Below are 22,386 nucleotides of genomic sequence, written 5' to 3'. Positions count from 1 at the left end.
TATAGAGCAGACGAAACGTAAAAATAAATATCCCCCCCCCCGATATAAAAACAGAAAATAGATGCAGACAGCAAGTCACAATAACGTGGTTGAACACTAGACACATCTGAAAATATAAAATGGACAACGTTTCGGTCCGTCGTGGACCATTTCCCACCATTTAATAATGGTCCAGGAATGGACAGAAACGTTAATACTCTATTTACAGATTTGTAAGTTAGGTGTCTAGGTGAGAGATCTTTATAATTCATAAAACATGAAATAAAATTATATATTCAAATAAAAGTGACATAGAATACTACTAGAAAGATTTTCGAGATTGCAGGATGAATGAGAGAAAGTGATATGCAAAATATTTCGTGCCAGGAAATGGAGATTAAAATGGATGTTATGAGTTTTGTCGCTCCTGTGAGTAACAGGTTTGCCAGCGGTGTAACGACTGTTGTGTGTTGTGTGGTGCGTTACCAGCCTTCTCATTGGCTATTTTAAGTGTTCTGGAACGTTACCAGTCTTCTCATTGGCTGTTTTAAGTGTTTTGGAACGTTACCAGTCTTCTCATTGGCTGTTTTAAGTGTTCTGGAACGTTACCAGTCTTCTCATTGGCTATTTTAAGTGTTTTGGAACGTTACCAGCCTTCTCATTGGCTGATTTAAATGTTGTGAAACGTTACCAGTCTTCTCATTGGCTGATTTAAATGTTATGGAACGTTACCCGTCTTCTCATTGGCTGATTTAAACGTGGTGACGCTGCATCTGTCTCCTCACTGGCTATTTGAATGCAGTGACGCTGTACCGTCATCCTCATTGGCTGATTAAGATGAACAGATAGCTTGTAGATAGGCAGTACAAGATTACTATTTTGTTACATCCCCAGGAAGCAGCCCGTAGCAGCTGTCTAACTCCCAGGTACCTATTTACTGCTAGGTAACAGGGGCATTAGGATGAAAGAAACATTTTGCTCCGCCTCCACCGGGGATCGAACCCGGAACCTCAGGACTACGAATCCGAAGCGCTGTCCACCCAGCTGTCAAGTCATCCACTGCTACTGTAAGCGTTATTGCAAATGCAGAGTTGCACAAGTGATGTGCTTGTTATATGTCTGTAACAAGAAGGTTACAGGCATTGTCCACAAGGTGGTTTGGGTATCGTGTAAATATGTTTTTTTTTTTGGGTCCAGCGTGTTTACATGCTGAAGGCTGAGGACCGCTTAAACGAACCAGTTAGCCTCAGGAGTGAAAGGTTAGTATTGTTATGGGTTTGGTAACGGCTTTGAGGCCGCAGTATCGTTTGTTAGTGCTTACGTTCAGGGGAGAGATAAACTTCAGGGCTAGGAGACTGCTGAAGTCCCATACGAGGCAGGTCCTATTTATATTCACCCAAACTCATTCATACACGTCTAACCTACGCTAGAAACAATCATGTGATCCTGCATCTCACCTTAGGTTGGTTGATACTGTAAACTGTAGACACCGATAACAACCAGTGTTTACAGTACTCTGCTCTACTATTGCTGCAACCTTTTGAAATTGATTTGACAGCCCACTCATCATTTCACTTAAAACCGTCTGTCTAATGATGCTCTTGACCTCTCCGCCCCGGAAGCTGCGGCTGATTCATGTTGTTTTCTCAGTTGATCGCTTGACCTCGCATGGACCTTGTGTGTGCTCACCCTGTGTAGGGCCCTGTGTGTGTGTTCCAGGGTTCCTACTGCTTCCAGCTGCAGCACGCTGGTTCTGGGTCATTATATAACTTCGACATGATATTGAAGTCAACGATATCTTCGACTCCGAGGGCCGAACGTGTGTGTTAACTCGTCAACTGTTGCTGTCCTGTCCATGGGAATGAACCAGAGACCCTGAGCTGCGAGCCGAGGACGTACACCACCGAGCCCTCAGGACTCATTTGATGTTGACAAAATTCCAGTGTCACTGTCTCTTAATTTACATTAAAACTCCAAATGTCTCTCTGAAGACCCGGACCCTCAATTCAGTCTTTGGATGAATATGATTACAGTTAAAAATATAATGTTTGTACGAGCATATGAGAGTCAGGTGAAGCAAGACCAGGATGTACACTAGGAAATATAATAATAAAACGAAGTAGTACAAAACTACACTTTTGAATTTGAACCAATTCCACACACAGTCACTCGACTCACTTCACTCTAGTATTTAATACAGCCTCGGGGAATATCATTGACCATAAATAAAAAATAACTCTATAAAAGTATTCCTCCACACATGCTACTTTATAACTTAATTAGTTCATTTATTAACAAGACAGATACCTGGCTATGTACATGAAAACCAAAAAACTGGATGTACATGTAATACTGGGAGAGTGTCCAACAGTACAATACTGGGAGAGTGTACAACAGTACAATACTGGGAGAGTGTATAACAGTACAATACTAGGAGAGTGTACAACAGTACAATACTAGGAGAGTGTACAACAGTACAATACTAGGAGAGTGTATAACAGTACAATACTGGGAGAGTGTATAACAGTACAATACTGGGAGAGTGTCCAACAGTACAATACTGGGAGAGTGTCCAACAGTACAATACTGGGAGAGTGTACAACAGTACAATACTGGGAGAGTGTACAACAGTACAATACTAGGAGAGTGTCCAACAGTACAATACTAGGAGAGTGTACAACAGTACAATACTGGGAGAGTGTCCAACAGTACAATACTAGGAGTGTCCAACAGTACAATACTAGGAGAGTGTACAACAGTACAATACTAGGAGAGTGTCCAACAGTACAATACTGGGAGAGTGTCCAACAGTACAATACTAGGAGAGTGTCCAACAGTACAATACTAGGAGAGTGTACAACAGTACAAAAATGGGCGAGTGTCCAACAGTACAATACTAGGAGAGTGTACAACAGTACATCAGTCCAGTTGTCGTGCAAATTTCCCACTGAAGTTTAAACCCGTCTGAGTGTCTGACCACCTCGCTAGCCAAACTAATTTACATTATATTAATTTACAAGTTACAACGGTCTGACCGTCCTGGCACTAATAAATGTACAATAATACACTTAATCTAGAAGATAGGAGGAACAACTCGTGCTATAAAGTGACCTAAATGAGGTACAAATTATTTTTTAGACTCAGCTGAATATGCCTCATATTCATCATATATTCCATCATATACTCATGCCTGCCCAAGTCGTTGCCACGTTTCTTAACTGTTAACCTCAACAAGCTTTAGTCCTGAACATAACCTTACAATTTTCACTAGATAATATTACACCAATCACGTATTGCCAATACAATACATAAAACCAATAGGTTTAGATGGAGCCGGTCGGCCGAGCGGACAGAACGCGGGACTTGTGATCCTGTGGTCCTGGGTTCGATCCCAGGCGCCGGCGAGAAACAATGGGCAGAGTTTCTTTCACCCTATGCCCCTGTTACCTAGCAGTAAAATAGGTATCTGGGTGTTAGTCAGTTATCACGGGCTGCTTCCTGGGGGGTGGAGGCCTGGTCGAGGACCGGGCCGCGGGGACACTAAAAAGCCCCGAAATCCTCTCAAGATAACCTCAAGAAGAAGATCTAATAACATAAACCCAAAAGTGAACTTGACCCAATATTTATTCCAGTATGGAATCCAGACCAAATTTACCTTTGAAATTTATGCAACATTGCTTGTCTCTCATACTGGTATTCATCAATGTGTCCATCTTCCTCAGACATAACCGTCAATAAGTTATACAATATTGTTATTCAGCTCTTTATCCTGAAACCGCAGAATTAAATCTGTATAACATATTCACTTAGAGAAAACGATTTAATAAAAAATTTGTTTTTAAATTTTGCCCCGAGGGGCGAGTTTATTGGGCAGCGCCACTCATCTTGTGAGTGGACATATCGCCATAGCAGCGTGTACAACACTCCCCAATAGGAAGAAAACCCGCTGGGTTGTTCTTCCGGTCACTTGTACCCAGACCTTGAGAATCTGACCTGCAGAATTAAAACAGTCATTGCAGCTCATTTCTCACCATTATTTCATCCTTGACAAAACTTGCCACTACATTTCCTAAATTAACAACTAATCCACCAAACACCCACGAATGTGTTTCTCAACCCCACCCCCCCAAAAAAAAAATGAATCGTAATCCCCACTCATTTGTCATGCCAGAATAAATATTTGAAGCCATACTATGGGATCGAACCCATGAACATTAACTCCTCATACACACGCACTGCAACACCATGATGAACTTAAATGATCTCAAAAGTATCTTCAACATTTTCTTAACATTTTCTTACATTAAAAAGGGAGACGTATGAAAGGGCATGTGTGGGCAGTGAAGGAAGAGGTGGAGGGAGTGAGTGCGTTCACTCACTGATATCACAGTTAGGATATATATATATCCTAACTGTGATATCAGTGTACCCTGCGGAATACCCCCGAGGGAGGTGGGGAATATCGGAAATGAATTAGACGCGAGATATTTACACACAAATAAGTGACGTGGATCATTATTATTAAATATTTAATTTTTAATTAAAGAGCTTTTAATAATGCAATTTTAAGCCTCGCGAGGCTTTCATCATTTTGTATAATAATTCTTCAATAAAACGAACATTAGTTTCTTGTTTAGATTTTGATGAATATGAAACTTGGTAATATTACTTGTGATTAAAACTCGTAATAATACTTAAGATGATATTGGTAACAATGATTACCTAGTATGATGATATTGGTAATAATGATTACCTAGTATGATGATATTGGTAATAATGATTACCTAGTATGATGATATTGGTAATAATGATTACCTAGTATGATGATATTGGTAATAATGATTACCTAGAGTGATGATATTGGTAACAATGATTACCTAGTGTGATGATGTTGGTAACAATGATTACCTAGTATGATGATATTGGTAATAATGATTACCTAGTGTGATGATGTTGGTAACAATGATTACCTAGTGTGATGATGTTGGTAACAATGATTACCTAGTATGATGATATTGGTAACAATGATTACCTAGTATGATGATATTGGTAACAATGATTACCTAGTATGATGATATTGGTAACAATGATTACCTAGTGTGATGATGTTATTACAATGATTACCTAGTGTGATGATGTTGGTAACAATGATTACCTAGTATGATGATATTGGTAACAATGATTACCTAGTATGATGATATTGGTAACAATGATTACCTAGTATGATGATATTGGTAACAATGATTACCTAGTATGATGATATTGGTAACAATGATTACCTAGTGTGATGATATTGGTAACAATGATTACCTAGTATGATGATATTGGTAACAATGATTACCTAGTATGATGATATTGGTAACAATGATTACCTAGTATGATGATATTGGTAACAATGATTACCTAGTATGATGATATTGGTAACAATGATTACCTAGTGTGATGATATTGGTAACAATGATTACCTAGTGTGATGATGTTGGTAACAATGATTACCTAGTGTGATGATGTTGGTAACAATGATTACCTAATATGATGATATTGGTAACAATGATTACCTAGTGTGATGATGTTGGTAATAATGATTACCTAGTGTGATGATATTGGTAATAATGATTACCTAGATTACCTAGTATGATGATAATAATGTAATAATGATGATACTAATTAGAACAACAGCTTGAACACTTGAATGACTTCTATCAAAAAATCTTTGACGTGGTGGAAAGTCAAATGAACATTTGACTTTCAAATGAAAGAACAAATTATCAATTACAGACTATTAGATTAACGAGGGTGAATTACAGACCATTAGCCTAAGGGTGAATTACAGACCATTAACTTAACGAGGGTGAATTAGAGACCATTAGAATAACGAGGGTGAATTAGAGACCATTAGATTAACGAGGGTGAATTAAAGACCATTTACTTAACGAGGGTGAATTAGAGACTATTAGCTTAACGAGGGTGAACTAAATTAGACCATTAACTTAACGACGGGTGAATTACAGACCATTAGCTTAACGAGGGTGAACTAAAGACCATTAACTTAACGAGGGTGAATTACAGACCATTAGATTAACGAGGGTGAATTACAGACCATTAGATTAACGAGGGTACGTGAATTACAGACTACTAACGAGGGTGAATTACAATTAACTTACCGAGTATGAATTACACACCATTGACTAATCAAGGATGAATGAACATTTACGTTATTGACGTAGAGGCCACGACGCAGTGTGACCCGGATGTGGTCTAGTATGTTGACAGGCCTTGGAGGGGTAAAACGGAACAGTCTGCAGCTTTATTCCCCCTGAAGGGGGGAATCGAACGTGTCTTGGGGTGAGTAAACACACAGGGGGGTAGGCAGGTGTTGAAGGTAGCCCGGTCGGCCGAGCGGACAGCACGCTGGACTTGTGATCCCGTGGTCCCGGGTTCGATCCCGGGCGCCGGAGAGAAACAATGGGCAGAGTTTCTTTCACCCTATGCCCCTGTTACCTAGCAGTAAAATAGGTACCTGGGTGTTAGTCAGCTGTCACGGGCTGCTTCCTGGGGGTGGAGGCCTGGTCGAGGACCGCGCCGCGGGGACACTAAAGCCCCGAAATCATCTCAAGATGTCTCAAGATCAAGATAGAAAGCCCCATAAGGCCGTCGAGGAGGCGAGCACCTGCTCCACACCTCAGAGAAAACACAGGTGAACAAAATCAAGACAAAAAACGTGATGTCCTCTCCTAAATTGGCATCCAAATGGTTAATTTTTTTTTTTTTTTTTTTAGATATATATAAGAGTTGTTACATTCTTGTAGAGCCACTAGTACGCGTAGCGTTTCGGGCAAGTCCTTAATCCTATGGTCCCTGGAATACGATCCCCTGCCGCGAAGAATCGTTTTTTCATCCAAGTACACATTTTACTGTTGCGTTAAACAGAGGCTACAGTTAAGGAATTGCGCCCAGTAAATCCTCCCCGGCCAGGATACGAACCCATGACATAGTGCTCGCGGAACGCCAGGCGAGTGTCTTACCACTACACCACGGAGACTGCTAAATCCTCATAAATGTCTTCCAGTGTCCTCCACCCCTGAGCTGCTAACTCGCGGGGCCTCTAGGCCAAGCCGGCGCCGAACACCGCGTCGCCTCGCCTGAAGAACCAGCCAGAAAGTGGACAAAAATCTATCAACAATTCCCCGTGACCCCCCAAGCGATAAGTGCGCCACGCGACGTGGCAATCCGCTACATTCAACATGAATACTTCATGGCAATAACGCTTGTGCTCCAGAGGCCCCTCCCACAGACGGAATAGGTGTCCTATTCCATCCAAAACTGGACGAGTAAAACCTATAGCGACGCCCCAAACTGGCCCCTCTTTCCAGAAAGACCCCCCCTCCAATGGTGGCCTGGTAAAAGAGGGAAATCACTGAGGGACCACCTAACCCGAGCACATTTCTCATAGACAATAGCCTCTTCCAACGGTATTACGACCCCGTAGAGGGGGCACCAGCTGGGCCACTGACGGAACGCCAGTATGTCCCCAGTTACAACGCCACTATGTCCGCAGTAACAGTCAAAACAGGACCCAGCTTGGTTGTCCAGACCATCTGGTCAGAGATCGGGCCGCGGGGACAATTGATACCCGGAACCAACACAAGGTAAATCTTACAATGAATTTTGATTTTAATATAATAAATGACAAAGAATGTAATACTGTTTGATTCAAAAGGTTGAATAAATACATTTGTAAAAATTGTCCGAATTCAATTTGCACCTTATCGTCTTACTAGTTTAAACCTTTGTAAATCTTACCAGTTGAACGTTTGTAAATCTTACCAGTTGAACGTTTGTAAATCTTACCAGTTGAACGTTTGTAAATCTTACCAGTTGAACGTTTGTAAATCTTACCAGTTGAACGTTTGTAAATCTTACCAGTTGAACGTTTGTAAATCTTACTAGTTTAAACGTTTGTAAATCTTACCAGTTGAACGTTTGTAAATCTTACCAGTTGAACGTTTGTAAATCTTCCCAGTTGAACGTTTGTAAATCTAATATAAAGGTTTTTATCCATAAAACATCACAGAAATAATAAATATGCTCTCTACCCTAATGCTGCATATTATATATATATATATATATATATATATATATATATATATATATATATATATATATATATATATATATATATATATATAATGTCGTACCTAGTAGCCAGAACGCACTTCTCAGCCTACTATGCAAGGCCCGATTTGCCTAATAAGCCAAATTTTCCTGAAATAATATATTTTCTCTCATTTTTTTCTTATGAAATGATAAAGCTACCCATTTCATTATGTATGAGGTAAATTTTTTTTATTGGAGTTAAAATTAACGTAGATATATGACCGAACCTAACCAACCCTACCTAACCTAACCTATCTTTATAGGTTAGGTTAGGTTAGGTTAGGTAGCTGAAAAAGTTAGGTTAGGTAGTCGAAAAACAATTAATTCATGAAAACTTGGCTTATTAGGCAAATCGGGCTTTGCATAGCAGGCTGAGAAGTGCGTTCTGGCTACTAGGTACGACATTATATATATATATATATATATATATATATATATATATATATATATATATATATATATAAATATATATATATATATATATATATATATATATATATATATATATATATGTCGTACCTAGTAGCCAGAACTCACTTCTGAGCCTACTATGCAAGGCCCGATTTGCCTAATAAGCCAAGTTTTCGTGAATTAATTGCTTTTCGACTACCTAACCTACCTAACCTAACCTAACCTAACTTTTTCGGCTACCTAACCTAACCTAACCTATAAAGATATAACCTATATATATATATATATATATATATATATATATATATATGTGTGTGTATATCACGAAAATAAACACGTGATTAAGAATGTGACAATGTCAGACCACGGAGGAAAAATGAAACAGGAATTTACTTAGTAAGGTGAGGTACAATACTTGGACAACGCAGACGGCCCATTAGCCCATCAGATGCACCCAATTGGCCCATCCGATGTAGCCCAATGGCCCATCTGATACAGCAGACATACAAGCATAATACATAGGTAATTATAACATAAAGAGGTAAATATATACAATAAATTAGCGAGACAAATGTTTTTCAATGATCCTACTTAAATCGCCCTTTAGCTGATCTATTAGAAATGGATCTAAGTTATATAGACCACTGCTAATATTCAAATTACTTTCTTTGGTGATCTGTATCAAAGCAGATTCAATTATGTTTCTGTAATAGGTGCTTTTACAATTTGTTATAGAAGAAGCACTCTCCCAATCAATTTGGTGAGCTTTTTCTGACAAATGCACAAACAAAGCATTAGACAATTGGCCATGTCTTACAGAGTATTTATGTTGTGATATTCTACATTTTAAATCTTTAGATGTTTGCCCGACATAGAACTTATTACATTCCTTACAAGGTATTTTATAAATGACGCAATTATCACTACGAGGGCTGTTCCTAACTAATAGCTTACCAATAGTGTTTTCGTAGCTAAACAATACATCTATATTAAAAAGTTTCAAGGCCTTGACAATATTCTCAAACCCAGAGAAATATGGTAAACATAACACATTCTTTGGGCGAATCCTTTCACTGCATACATTATTATAATATGTACGACGTGCTTTGTTACGACAAACTTCCAAAAAATTCAGTGGGTAACAAAGCTTAAGACCAATCGAATCAATATTTTTAAATTCTTCGTCTAAGAATTCTGGACTCACAACTCGAAGAGCTCTTAGATACATTGAAGAAAAAATTGACTTTTTTACATATATATATGTAAAAATTTTTACACACACACACATATATATATATATATATATATATATATATATATATATATATATATATATATATATATATATATATATATATGAGAGGTATACCCAACTTCTCAGTGCATATACCCTTGAGAGTTTACTTACGCGCTAGACAATGATCAGGGCTAAAGTATCCCTGCCTGTTAGTAAACTATTGTGGTAGTGCTAATAACCCTCCAGTGCTTGACAGGCCTTAAGCCAACACCAAACCAATATACTGTGCAATAAGCTGTGGTGGCGGCTTTAACGAACTCCAGATTGTTTAAGAGGTTGGTTGGTGTATGTGTCCATTAGATCACACTACAGGCAGTTCAGCTTTTCCCTTATATTAAGATATTTTTAAGCAGACTTTGGATCTGTGGATTAATACCTTACACATCATCGAGTTCAAAGAGAAGCATAACGAGTTAACTATTTTAAGTATGAGATTGCTCGGAGCTTCACAGGGAGGGTAGACTCACTCTAGACTCCAAGTGGTGTAACTGATCCACATTGTCACAGTTACCCCCTACAACACCCCTGATACACATCCATCTTCTATGAGAGCTGCAGTACCCTGTGTTCAGATTGAATGATATGTTATCATATGCTTACAAGCGATATTCCAATTACTTCTTAAATTCAGATGGTGAGAGGAGGGAGCCAGTGTTAGTGTGGCTGGTGAGACCAATTTAAACGATTCTTCGCGGCAGGGGATCGTATTCCAGGGACCTGCCCGAAACGCTACGCGTACTAGTGGCTGTACAAGAATGTAACAACTCTTGTATATATCTCAAAAAAAAAAAAAAAAAAAAAATGTTTACAATAATATGCCCGAGATATTATGATGCATCCAAAATGTTTTAATTTTTTTTAAACATTTTAGTTGTTTTACAGACAGACCGTGAACACCAATCGGTGTGTATATATCTCAAGAGGTGTAACCCCTTTTCTAGTAGTATATACACTCAGTTTACTTTAGTCCTGGACAGAAGTAAACTAGAAGCATATAAAGAGCTATACGGGTGTCGTGGTGGGAAAGGTGTCGTCATCAGTACTGGAACCATCGATATAAGTCACCCGCTTCAATTATTTAGTACTCCTTTATTTTATCGTATTTCAAATTCCCAATGATCTGTCAATATGATGCAGAGGTGCTGAATCTAATTCGTCGATGATCACCATTTCAGAACCGAAATTTAAACCTGTAATCCCAGGTTGTATCCTAGGGTATATATAATCCCAGGTTGTATCCTAGGGTATATATAATCCCAGGTTGTATCCTAGGGTATATATAATCCCAGGTTGTATCCTAGGGTATATATAATCCCAGGTTGTATCCTAGGGTATATATAATCCCAGGTTGTATCCTAGGGTATATATAATCCCAGGTTGTATCCTAGGGTATATATAATCCCAGGTTGTATCCTAGGGTTTATGACTTAATAACGGATTCATCGTGCTGTAGTAAAAAATTCAATTTCCATTTAGCCAGTGGACGCCGCTGTCCTCGGCTCGCTGGACGAATCCTATCCTCAAGTTTTACATAATCCAGTTAAGCTCAAAGTTGTTGACTTCCTCCGTGATGGCTCAGGCGACGCTAACGAACTAGCAAAATGGATTTTGTTATACAATTTTATTTTTGCATTTTAGTGTGAGAGTTAGAATTAGATTGGAGAGAATAATCAATCTTACTGATATGAAGACATCGTAGATTTATTTAAAATGATAAGGAAGGGGTTAATATATAGTATAAAGGGAGTGGTAATTAAGACGAAGAAAACTATTTTGAAAGAGGAAAACGATGCAGGAAAATATCAGGATGCCAAGTAGAAGAAGAGGATAATTCTGTAATTATCAGAATCAACAAATGATAACTATTCCCGTCAACATTATAATTCTAACAGAGGATAAATTAGTTACACGAAAAACAGATGTATATCATCGAAAAAAAATAAAAACATCCAAAAATTTTTGAAAATCAATACTATAGTCAAAAGATCATAACGTCTAGCCACTAGGTCAGAGGGTGACCCATCACCACTGACGCGCCACGCTGCTAAAATAACTTTCTTCGTGGAACTAAAGAACTAGAGAGATATGAAGGGACTCGCTCCCGGAAACCCCATTTTACAGAGCTGTAAAGTTTGTGGATCGCTGTCTGGCCGCCACATTCATCTCCGCTGAAAACGATACAAGCGTGTGTATTGTGCCGCAACATGTATGACACTTATATGTAAAAATGCAACCGGAAATGCCGGCGAAAACATTTTGAATGTGTTGGGCTTTAGACCCATTAACCGCGGGAGGGGTTATTAAGGCCACCACAAAAGCGTAATGACCACCCGACAAGTTTATTTTAGTTCTAAACATAGTCCAGGACTGGAGTAAATTCTCTGTGAAATATATTTCCCAGGCCGACAGCACAGGAAGAAAAGATCTTTCAACGTGGAACTGACGACCCCTGAGACCAGACAGCGATGAGGGTTATCAACAAACACTTTTGGCCTGTTAGGACCTTGACTCGAGTTATGGCCTCCTACTCCATCAGCCTGGGACACACTGCAGGTTCACTCTCAGCGGCACTTGTGGTTAGAGTCATTAATTGAGGTTTTATCCCCATGGTTGCAACGGTACGGAAGATAGGCTACGTCTGTCTCCCGGTACACTACATCATCAGTTTACTCGGGTATACGAGAGCTGTACCTCCCCTCTTCTCTTAGGAAATGTAGATGTTTATCTCTCAGAATGTTTGGTAATATGTTTATTGTTTGTGATGTGTGTATATGTATGTATTAACACGATGTACTGAACGGGGTGAGAATAGCTTGAGCTACCTCATCCCTTTGTGTGTATTTTACCTCAATAAACTTATTTCAATTTCAATTTCCCCTCTTCTCGGTGTATATACATTGAGAGTATATTTTAATTCTGAACAATATTCACCCAACACCAAAATCATACTGATTTTATTCAAAGCTCTTCTAAAAAAACTTGATTTCACAACAATTCTGTTTAAATCACATAAAGGAAAAAAGGATAAACGTCAAAATATTGTTAAATTCGAACCGCACTTCTCGAAACGTTTCATGCAAATACATTAACTACAAATAATTGTCAACTTAACTAAAACACAACCTTCACTATTAATAAACTCATTAAAAAATAGTGATTTGTATTCAAAATATTTATTATATTAATAATTATATGCATACTTTTGTGTTCACGTGTATATAAATATTTGTTCCTTGAATTCAAAATGCTTCAAAATACAATTTGGCATACTTGTGAGTCCATTTGTCGAGCGCAATTCAAACACAAAAAGCCTATTATTTCCAATACTTGACTGCAGATATTTTTAGAAATGTTGAATTATTTTTTCGCAAGAGGCTAAAGGTCATGCGAGCGCCGACAGAAAGCTATTTCAGTTATCAGTCCCCTGATCCCTTTCCCTGATCCCTCCCTCCCTCTCAGGGGGTTATCCTGACCTTTGAGACTTTTTGTCGTCTCCCAAGACCTCAGAGGTCAAGACATTAGGATAAAAGTTCACTGAACCTGCTTCCACGAAGATCACACATTTGGCAGCGTCATTAATATTATGTTTACATATATTTTTTCTAAATGCCGAGTTAAGTCTGGCCTTTGCATACAGTTCTTTCGACATGTGTATTCGCACATCATGAAATTTTTAATATACTTGCCTTCAAAACACTTGTTTTTATTGGTTTTAATTCTTTGAGTGAGTTATTACTTCTTATGCGGTCTGTATGCGCTTAACTTTCCAGCAGTGCTCATGCATACCTCATTAGCATGTTAGAGTAAGTGCCAGATTATGTCTCATTCAGCCTTGACGTGCTGAGGAAGTTTCCTTTACATTTTAACAACTTTGTTTATGTCTCAGCTGCGCCGTATTTCTCTGCAGCGCCGGCTGCTATATTCAATCTGGCGGCGGACGTGACGCTACTGATAAAAGGAGGCAAAGCAAAAATGTCATTCAAGTTTTTATTTGATTTTAAGTATTTTTCCTATTGTTTTTTTTTCCTATAAGGCTTAAATATTTGCAGGCATATTTTGTAACAATAGTAAGTGATAATTATCATTCAATTTTAAATTTATCAGTTGATATTGTAGTTATCCTGCTACATACTGCTTGACGCAAACTTTATTATAATTGTGTGTTTGATTATAAAAAGCACAAAAGCAAAACTACCTTTTTAAAACATTTACTTATATTTCCGAGTCTTACTTTATGTTTATACTCCTGATTAAGCACTGAACTTATTTTCTCAAGCTCTCACGTAATGATTCATCAAATATTTGAGTCTCCCTTCCATTATATGTAATGTATAATTTTTTTTTGCTTTATCGTCATTATTACTTATTCCCAACATTCATGTCGTTTATTTGATCTTCATATTATGTACTAAAATACATAATTTCTGTACCACTTCCACGTGTTAGCCTCGATTACTGCCACAGCTATCCTCACCCCCCCCCCCCGGGGCAAGGCACGTTTAGGCAACATTTAATCAACGTTAATGAAGTTGATTTAACATTACGCGAGAGCAGATATTCTTTTCCGTTAGTTCGCTTCCAGCCTTCCCTCGCCTCTGGTAAGTCGTAAGACCTACAGGATCGATGCTATGCTCGGACTGCACTCTCTGCAGTCCGAGCATAGCAGGGGGACAGGCAGCCAGCACGTATCTACAGCACATGTTAGGCTTTAGGGAGCCGGTCGGCCGAGCGGACAGCACACTGTACTTGTGATCCTGTGGTCCTGGGGTCGATCCCAGGCGCCGGCGAGAAACAATGGGCAGAGTTTCTTTCACCCTATGCCCCTGTTACCTAGCAGTAAAATAGGTACCTGGGTGTTAGTCAGCTGTCACGGGCTGCTTCCTGGGGGTGGAGGCCTGGTCGAGGACCGGGCCGCGGGGACACTAAAAGCCCCGAAATCATCTCAAGATAACTCAAGAAGATAAGATATATTAAAGTCTACCCTCCCAGGGTCGACTTACTGACCCTCCTTAGGATTCAACTCTTCACAACAAGCTGATGAACTCCTCGGTACCTCTTTACTGCTGGGTGGACAGGGGCATGAGGTAATAGGAAAGGCGCCCAACCATTTCTGCGCCGTATCGGGATTCGAACTCGAAATTCTCGATTGTGAATCGAGAACGAATCCGAATGTACTTTGCTGATCTGGTTTGCGCAGAGGCAATAACAGTAGCCGCTAAAAAATGGTCCTAGCCCAACCAGTTTGGGATTAATGCAGTAACCCCCTTGGATAGTGCACACGGATATTGGGAAACAGTTTGGGATTAATGCAGTAACCCCCCTTGGATAGTGCACACGGATATTGGGAAACAGTTTGGGATTAATGCAGTAACCCCCTTGGATAGTGCACACGGATATTGGGAAACAGTTTGGGATTAATGCAGTAACCCCCTTGGATAGTGCGCACGGATATTGGGAAACAGTTTGGGATTAATGCAGTAACCCCCTTGGATAGTGCGCACGGATATTGGGAAACAGTTTGGGATTAATGCAGTAACCCCCTTGGATAGTGCGCACGGATATTGGGAAACAGTTTGGGATTAATGCAGTAACCCCCTTGGATAGTGCACACGGATATTGGGAAACAGTTTGGGATTAATGCAGTAACCCCCTTGGATAGTGCGCACGGATATTGGGAAACAGTTTGGGATTAATGCAACAGTTCTGGAATATTGGGCTCTCTGACTCATGTCAAACATTTCCACGAAGAGCGAGCAATTAACCAAGCCAGAAATATCTGCTTCGTGATCAATTAATTCAGAATTGTCGAATTTATTCAAAATTTTCAAATATATTCAGTAGCATTAAGTATCTTTAACGCATTGGTAAAGTCTGGAACACAGAGGTAAAAGTCTGGAACACGTCCCTAATGGTTTGAAACGCGGCGTTAGTCCGAAACGTGTCGTCTGAAGTTTGAAACACATCGATAAAGTTTGAAGTGCGTCGTAAAAGGAAAAAGTCGCCAGAGGTCTGAAACCCGTCGCCAAAAGGTCTGAAACTCATCGCCAAATCGTCTGAAACCCATCGTCAAAGGTCTGAAAAGCGTCATTAAAGGAAGTCGGCCTAACGTAAGCATTTCATATTATTTTGTGAACCCTCGATAACCCTCCCTTTTCAACGTAACAATTTAACTGTCACATCTAACATTAAATATTTTTGCAAGTACACTGTAATTCGTTTTGGCTGATAACTAGACGCAATTTAATTACATCATTCCTCTACACGGATGACTGCTGTTACGCTCAGCGGAAACCGTCATATTGGAGACCATTAAACTAAAGAGAATTCCCCCCGGCAGAAAGGGGTAAGGGGTGAAGGGGGGGTGAAAGGGGGTGAAAGGGGGTGAAGGGTTGAAGGGATGAAGGGGGTGATGGGGGGAAAGTGAGGGGCCTTGAGCTTGGAGCTTCCCCCACCAGAGCGGGTGTGATAAGTTCGCTTCTATTTCATAGATAAATTTCTCCTATTCTTCTACGATGTGTGATTATTTTTCCTATGGAAATATTATGTGTGGTTATCTGTTATGGTTTGAGGTCTATCTGCTGTTGGGTCCTTAATGACCATTGGCCTGCAAACATGCTTTATATAAAATTCCAGTTTTTAGTAAACTTTCAGCGTATATGCCTTCAGGAATACGGATCTCTGAGTAAATGCCTTGATGCACTGTTTAGTTAGGTTAGTCAGGTTGACGGTCTCTCAAAGCCACGGTCACTTAAGATAACAATGACCTTAGTTTCTGATCTTGATGTGAAGTGTAATCTCGGTGTTAATGCCGTGTCAGGCCTCTAGAAGTTAGGTTGCTTGGGTTCCTACGTTTCTGGCAAGGCCCAACAACTCCATTTTTTTCTTAAAGACAAATCACTTAGTCCAAAACGTTGCTCGGGACTAAAGCGATATCACAGTGTGTAAATACACCGGTAAGTCGGGTACACCTCTCCGTGTACATCCCTTCAGGATAGGAGGCAAGGCTTTATAAACATTGGATAGTGTAGCCATCACTGCGTTACGGGCTCACCATAGCCCGTGCTACTTGGAACTTATTCCGAGTAGCTGAATCTATAACAACAGCGTAGCCATCACTGCGTGTGATGGCTACACTCTTCACCTTTACTAAGGCAACACTGCATTAAACGATTTGCCTTATCGTCTAAGGCAGCGTTTCGCAGCCTATTCTGTCCGATTCACCCTTGTCACCATTGACAGAATTCCATTCCTACCTTTCCAAGATTGTCCAACTCAAAAGTTGCATTCCAGATATGTATATAATATTGAAAATTATACATTTAAATACAATTACTTTAAAATTATTTGTATAGTGGAGTTTTACAAATTTAATAGCAATAGAAAAATCTGATGGTTTAGAAAACTTTAATAAAATTTATATGTATATATTGAGATATATATATATATATATATATATATATATATATATATATATATATATATATATATATATATTCATAACTAAATACTAAACCAATTAAACTGCAGCACACTTCAATAAACAAAAAGTTCAATACGTTGCAAGAATATTTTAATCCAGTTAATTCAGATGATTACAATTAATGAGAAACCTGTGATTATTTTTTCTTCACCAACTCTTGGAAACGCGGAAGAATGTTTGAAAAAGGCAAAAGGCAGGTCATTTTCAATTCCAATTGACTTTGTTGCTTCCTTTTCTCTTGCAACAAAGGTTGCAAAGCCTGACTCGCAAAGATATGTCGACACAAATGGAAGCAGTTCAGGGATAGCTCTTTTCTGCCAGTTTAGGGGGAGGAATCTCGCATGAAGGGCCAAAATTCGGCGATTGGTTTCTCATGGAACATATCTCTTGCTCCCGAATTAGTCTTCAGCTCCAGAAGTCCATCTTGACAATCACTAGGAACTTTTTCAATTGACAAGTTGAGTGGATTCCACACTAAATCCAACTCTCTCATCACCGAGCTCAGCAAAATATATGTTGAATTCATTTTACAGTGCTCTCAAATACTGCAAAAATATATATATGTTTTTGCAAATTCTGGAAACACTTTGTCATTACTACCAACAAGAGCTGATGACAGTTGCATCATTTTTCTATCTCTTCTTTCTCGTCTAATTTTCTATGACGCTCATGAAAGCTTTAAAGGAATCAATTAATTTTATATTATTTGTATTGCTTCCTTGCATCTGAACATTCAGTGTATTCAACTGCCCCAAAATGTCAACCAAATAGCCCTGGCGCATGAATCATTCATCAACCAACCAAGCAAAAAATTCCATCTTACCCTGAACTTCAAAAAATAAACTGAGCTAATTTCTAAGCTCAAATACTCGGTCAGTTACAGTTTCTCTTGAAAGCCATCGGGGTATTTGTGTGAAAAAGGCCCAAATGATGGCCTGCATTTAGGTCACAACATAATGGCTTTGAAAGGTCGTTAGGCGAGAGCTCCTTCGACAATTCTCACAATCTGAGTTTGTCGATCCAAAAGCTTCTGGAGTGGGAAGTGTTTTCGAAGCCAGTGCCTGACGATGGATTATACAATGAAAACCTTTCACCTTTGGAACTCCCCTTTTCATACCAACTTGAAATCCAGATTTTATCCCCAACACAGATGGTGCTTCCTTTTATACAATATCTACAGACATTATTCCACTAAAGATTATCTGATTCAAAGATGAAACCTCTTCCAAACTATCCCTCATAACTGATCCTCAGTTATGAGGGATGAGTAGTGGGGCTCAGTTATGAGGGATGAGTAGTGGGGCTCAGTTATGAGGTATCAGTAGTGGGGCTCAGTTATGAGGTATCAGTAGTGGGGCTCAGTTATGAGGTATCAGCAGTGGGGCTCAGTTATGAGGTATCAGCAGTGGGGCTCAGTTATGAGGTATCAGTAGTGGGGCTCAGTTATGAGGTATCAGTAGTGGGGCTCAGTTATGAGGTATCAGTACTGGGGCTCAGTTATGAGGTATCAGCAGTGGGGCTCAGTTATGAGGGATCAGTAGTGGGGCTCAATTATGAGAGATGAGAAGTAGAGCTTAGTTATGAGGTATCAGCAGTGGGGCTCAGTTATGAGGTATCAGCAATGAGGCTTTTTATTGGGCTTGAGGCTTATTAACCTGTGGAAGGTTATTAAGGCCACCACAACAGCTTACTGACCAACCAGCAAGCATACTCGAGTCCTGAACATAGTCCAGGACTGAAGTCAACTCTCAGTCTATAATTAATATACCGGAGTATAACAATATACACCGAGAAGCGGTGTAAACTTCCCTATGAATATACACTTTGACTGATGCTGAGGTAACCATGCAATACTAACGTATTATTAATCATCGGACACTCACCAGCATCTGAGAAAGGTGACGCCGACCTGCGGAAGGTAGAATATTAATTAGCACACCTGTACAGGCTGATAAAGTTGTGGTACAAAGACAATTACAAATTGTTCAATTAATATTAGTATTTAAAAATCTATCCATATATACGTTGTTTTGCTGATGAAAAGTTAGAATTCCTTCCACAGCTCAAACAAGGACAATTTTAATTAATTTTATAACTTTTTTTATATGCAAATCAACATTTTTAGTTCATTATTTTCTAGGGGAAAAGAAAGTCATGTAAATGATAGAATTACATAAAATTCATTATTGGTTTATCACAATGGTGACCACAGTTGGCTTACAACTGAATAATCCCGGGTTCGATTCCCTAAAATAACGAGGAGATTCGGCACGTTCCCATATACCTGATGCCTCTGTTCACCTAGCTGTAAATAGGTACTCGGGTGTACCCGAATAGGTACTACGCCGGAGGAGATCTTGCTCTGTAGGCAAAGCCAGCACGATTATATTAAGTACTTTTTGGGGATGAGGACGAGGAGCTGGGATAGGACGGAGGGAAGGAATGGTGCTCAACCACTTGGACAATCGGGGATAGAACGCCGACTTGCATGAAGCGCGGCAATCTCGATACGGACCAGTCCAAGTGGTTGGACGTTACGGTAAAGGTTATTACAATATTATTATGTGCGTGTTTATGCACTGGCAACTACTATCGTTACCTCAATGGCTGCTTCTACAGTCACTACGACAATGGCTGCTTCTAGTCACTACCACAACGGCCGCTTCTAGTCACCACCACAATGGCCACAACTACTACCTCCACAATGACCACTGCAATATCCATCACAGTAACAACAACATCCAGGGAAGCCGCAAGACTAGCAGCTGATAATTTGTTTACATTGAGGGTGTTGCTGATGTACGATGATGCCTGCGACAATACTTCCATTTCACGCCCAGATCGCCACCTCTTGAGCTCAAGCACGAGTCGATCACATGGCTCAGCCACATGGTTCAGCCACATGGCTCAGCCACATGGCCCTACCCCATGGCTCAGCCACATGGCCCTACCACATGGCTCAGCCACACGCCCCCACCACATAACTCAGCCACACGGCCCCACCACATGACTCAGCCACACGGGCTAACCAAATGTCTCAGTTGTGGACACATTTATAGTTAGTTTTCAGGCACTGGCGTCGATGGGACTGATGTAGGTGGTCTGGGTTCGTACATTTCCGATTAGGGAAGACCGTTGCATATTTGTCGAAATTAAAAACCGAAAGAACGGTAAATTCAACACCATTTACAAAAAAATAAATAAATAAAAATTGTGACAGTGACACTTCAAAATTTCAACAAAAGTTACTGTTTATTGACGGCAAATCACAATTCAGGGTTAGGTAATGGTTACTTATAAGGCAGAGCGAGTACGCGATTGGGAAAGTGCCTGAATTATGTATTACTCGTGCGCATGGATAGAGAAGTTATTGTGCAAGTGAATAGGGAAGCACTTGACTGTATGAACTGATAAGTGGATACATATGGAAGTCTTTGAGTACATGGATGGAAGAGCACTTGAGAAAAAACTGAAACAGAGAAAACTATCAACAAAAAACACAAGCACCAACAAGAACACAGCCATAGGTAAGAAACAAAACCACCAACAACAGGAACAAAACCAACAACAGGAACAAAACCACCAACAACAGGAACAAAACCAGCAACAACAGGAACAAAACCACCAACAACAGGAACAAAATCACCAACAACAGGAACAAAACCACCAACAACAGGAACAAAACCACCAACAACAGGAACAAAACCACCAACAACAGGAACAAAACCACCAACAACAAGAACAAAACCACCAACAACAAGAACAAAACCACCAACAACAGGAACAAAACCACCAACAACAGGAACAAAACCATCAACAAGAACAAAACCACCAACAAGAACAAAACCACCACCAACAGGAACAAAACCACCAACAAGAACAAAACCACCAACAAGAACAAAACCACCAACAAGAACAAAACCACCAACAAGAACAAAACCACCAACAAGAACAAATCCATTAACAAGAACAACAAACAAAGGCCAAACAAATAACGTCCTGGAAGGGGAAGTTGCGAGCGACCCAAATACAAAAAAAAAACAATGCCCATCTGTGAGCAACAATGGCAGCAGAATTCAGGGCTTTGTTTACAGAAATTACGAGTATAAAAGACCAGAAACAATATTGACTCTGAAACCACTCAAGTCGGGCCGTATCTGGGATAGTCAGAGCGTCCCTTGGATAGTTAAGAGCGTCTTTGGGATAGTCAAAGCGTCCATTGGAATACGACCTTGAGGCATCCCATAGCAGCGACAGGAAGCCTGACAGAATAAGATCACCAACTACTACAACCTACAACCAGCTGTTTGCCTCCAACTATTTACTAGGGTATACTTTGCACTCTAAAGCAGGGAGCTCTAGTACAATGGTCGACGGGAGTGAGGTATAAAGTCTGGAAACCCCAACTTTAAACTAGATACAATGCCATAGGCTAACCTTCAAGTTTATAACATTGTCGCCCTGCAGAGGGGGTCTTGCTGACACTTGTTTTGGTAAATATAGCGGCAGTGGTTATTGGGACCAACTCGAGGGCTGTACACACCGAGGAGTGTGTACAGGCCAGTGTCCCTAACCTGCATACCATGCAAGCTAATGCAGAAAATTGTGCGAAAAAAGCTAGTCGAACATCTGGAGCGAAGGAACTTTGTGTCACAACACCAACATGGCTTCAGGGATGGCAAGTCATGCCTCACAGGATTAATTGAATTCTACGATCAGGCAACAAGAATCAGGAAAGAGAAGGGTGGGCAGACTGCATATTTTTGGATTGCCAGAAAGCCTTTGACATAGTGCCACACCAGAGAACTAGTGCGAAAGCTGGAGTGGAATGTCAAATTTTACCATGTCGTAGCTCAGTCGATTAAGGCAGCGTATGGGTTGCTCCCGGACGCAGGTTCGAATCCTCGTCACGGCTCTTGTGGATTTGTTCAAGAAAACCTTACCTTCAAGGTAAGTAAACCTTACCTTCAAGGTAAGTAAACCTTACCTTCAAGGTAAGTAAACCTTACCTTCAAGGTAAGTAAACCTTACCTTCAAGGTAAGTAAACCTTACCTTCAAGGT

The 22,386-nt window shown here is 39.9% G+C and overlaps 1 protein-coding gene across 5 annotated transcripts in view; it reads right to left on the bottom strand.

Moving 5' to 3' along the window:
* LOC123774677 (octopamine receptor beta-2R) overlaps positions 1-22,386 on the bottom strand; it is a 104,181-nt gene that overhangs the window by 45,101 nt on the left and 36,694 nt on the right. For all 5 annotated transcript variants that reach the window (XM_069321973.1, XM_069321968.1, XM_069321971.1 and 2 more), the window contains exon 2: positions 19,208-19,233. The gene's annotated coding sequence lies outside the window, so the exon portion shown is untranslated. The remainder of the gene's footprint in view (positions 1-19,207; positions 19,234-22,386) is intronic.

This window comes from Procambarus clarkii, chromosome 10 (assembly GCF_040958095.1).
Source record: "Procambarus clarkii isolate CNS0578487 chromosome 10, FALCON_Pclarkii_2.0, whole genome shotgun sequence".
Lineage (NCBI taxonomy): Eukaryota > Metazoa > Arthropoda > Malacostraca > Decapoda > Cambaridae > Procambarus > Procambarus clarkii.
The sequence above is the reverse complement of the archived record's forward strand: the minus strand, read 5'-3'. Positions and strand labels throughout refer to the sequence as shown.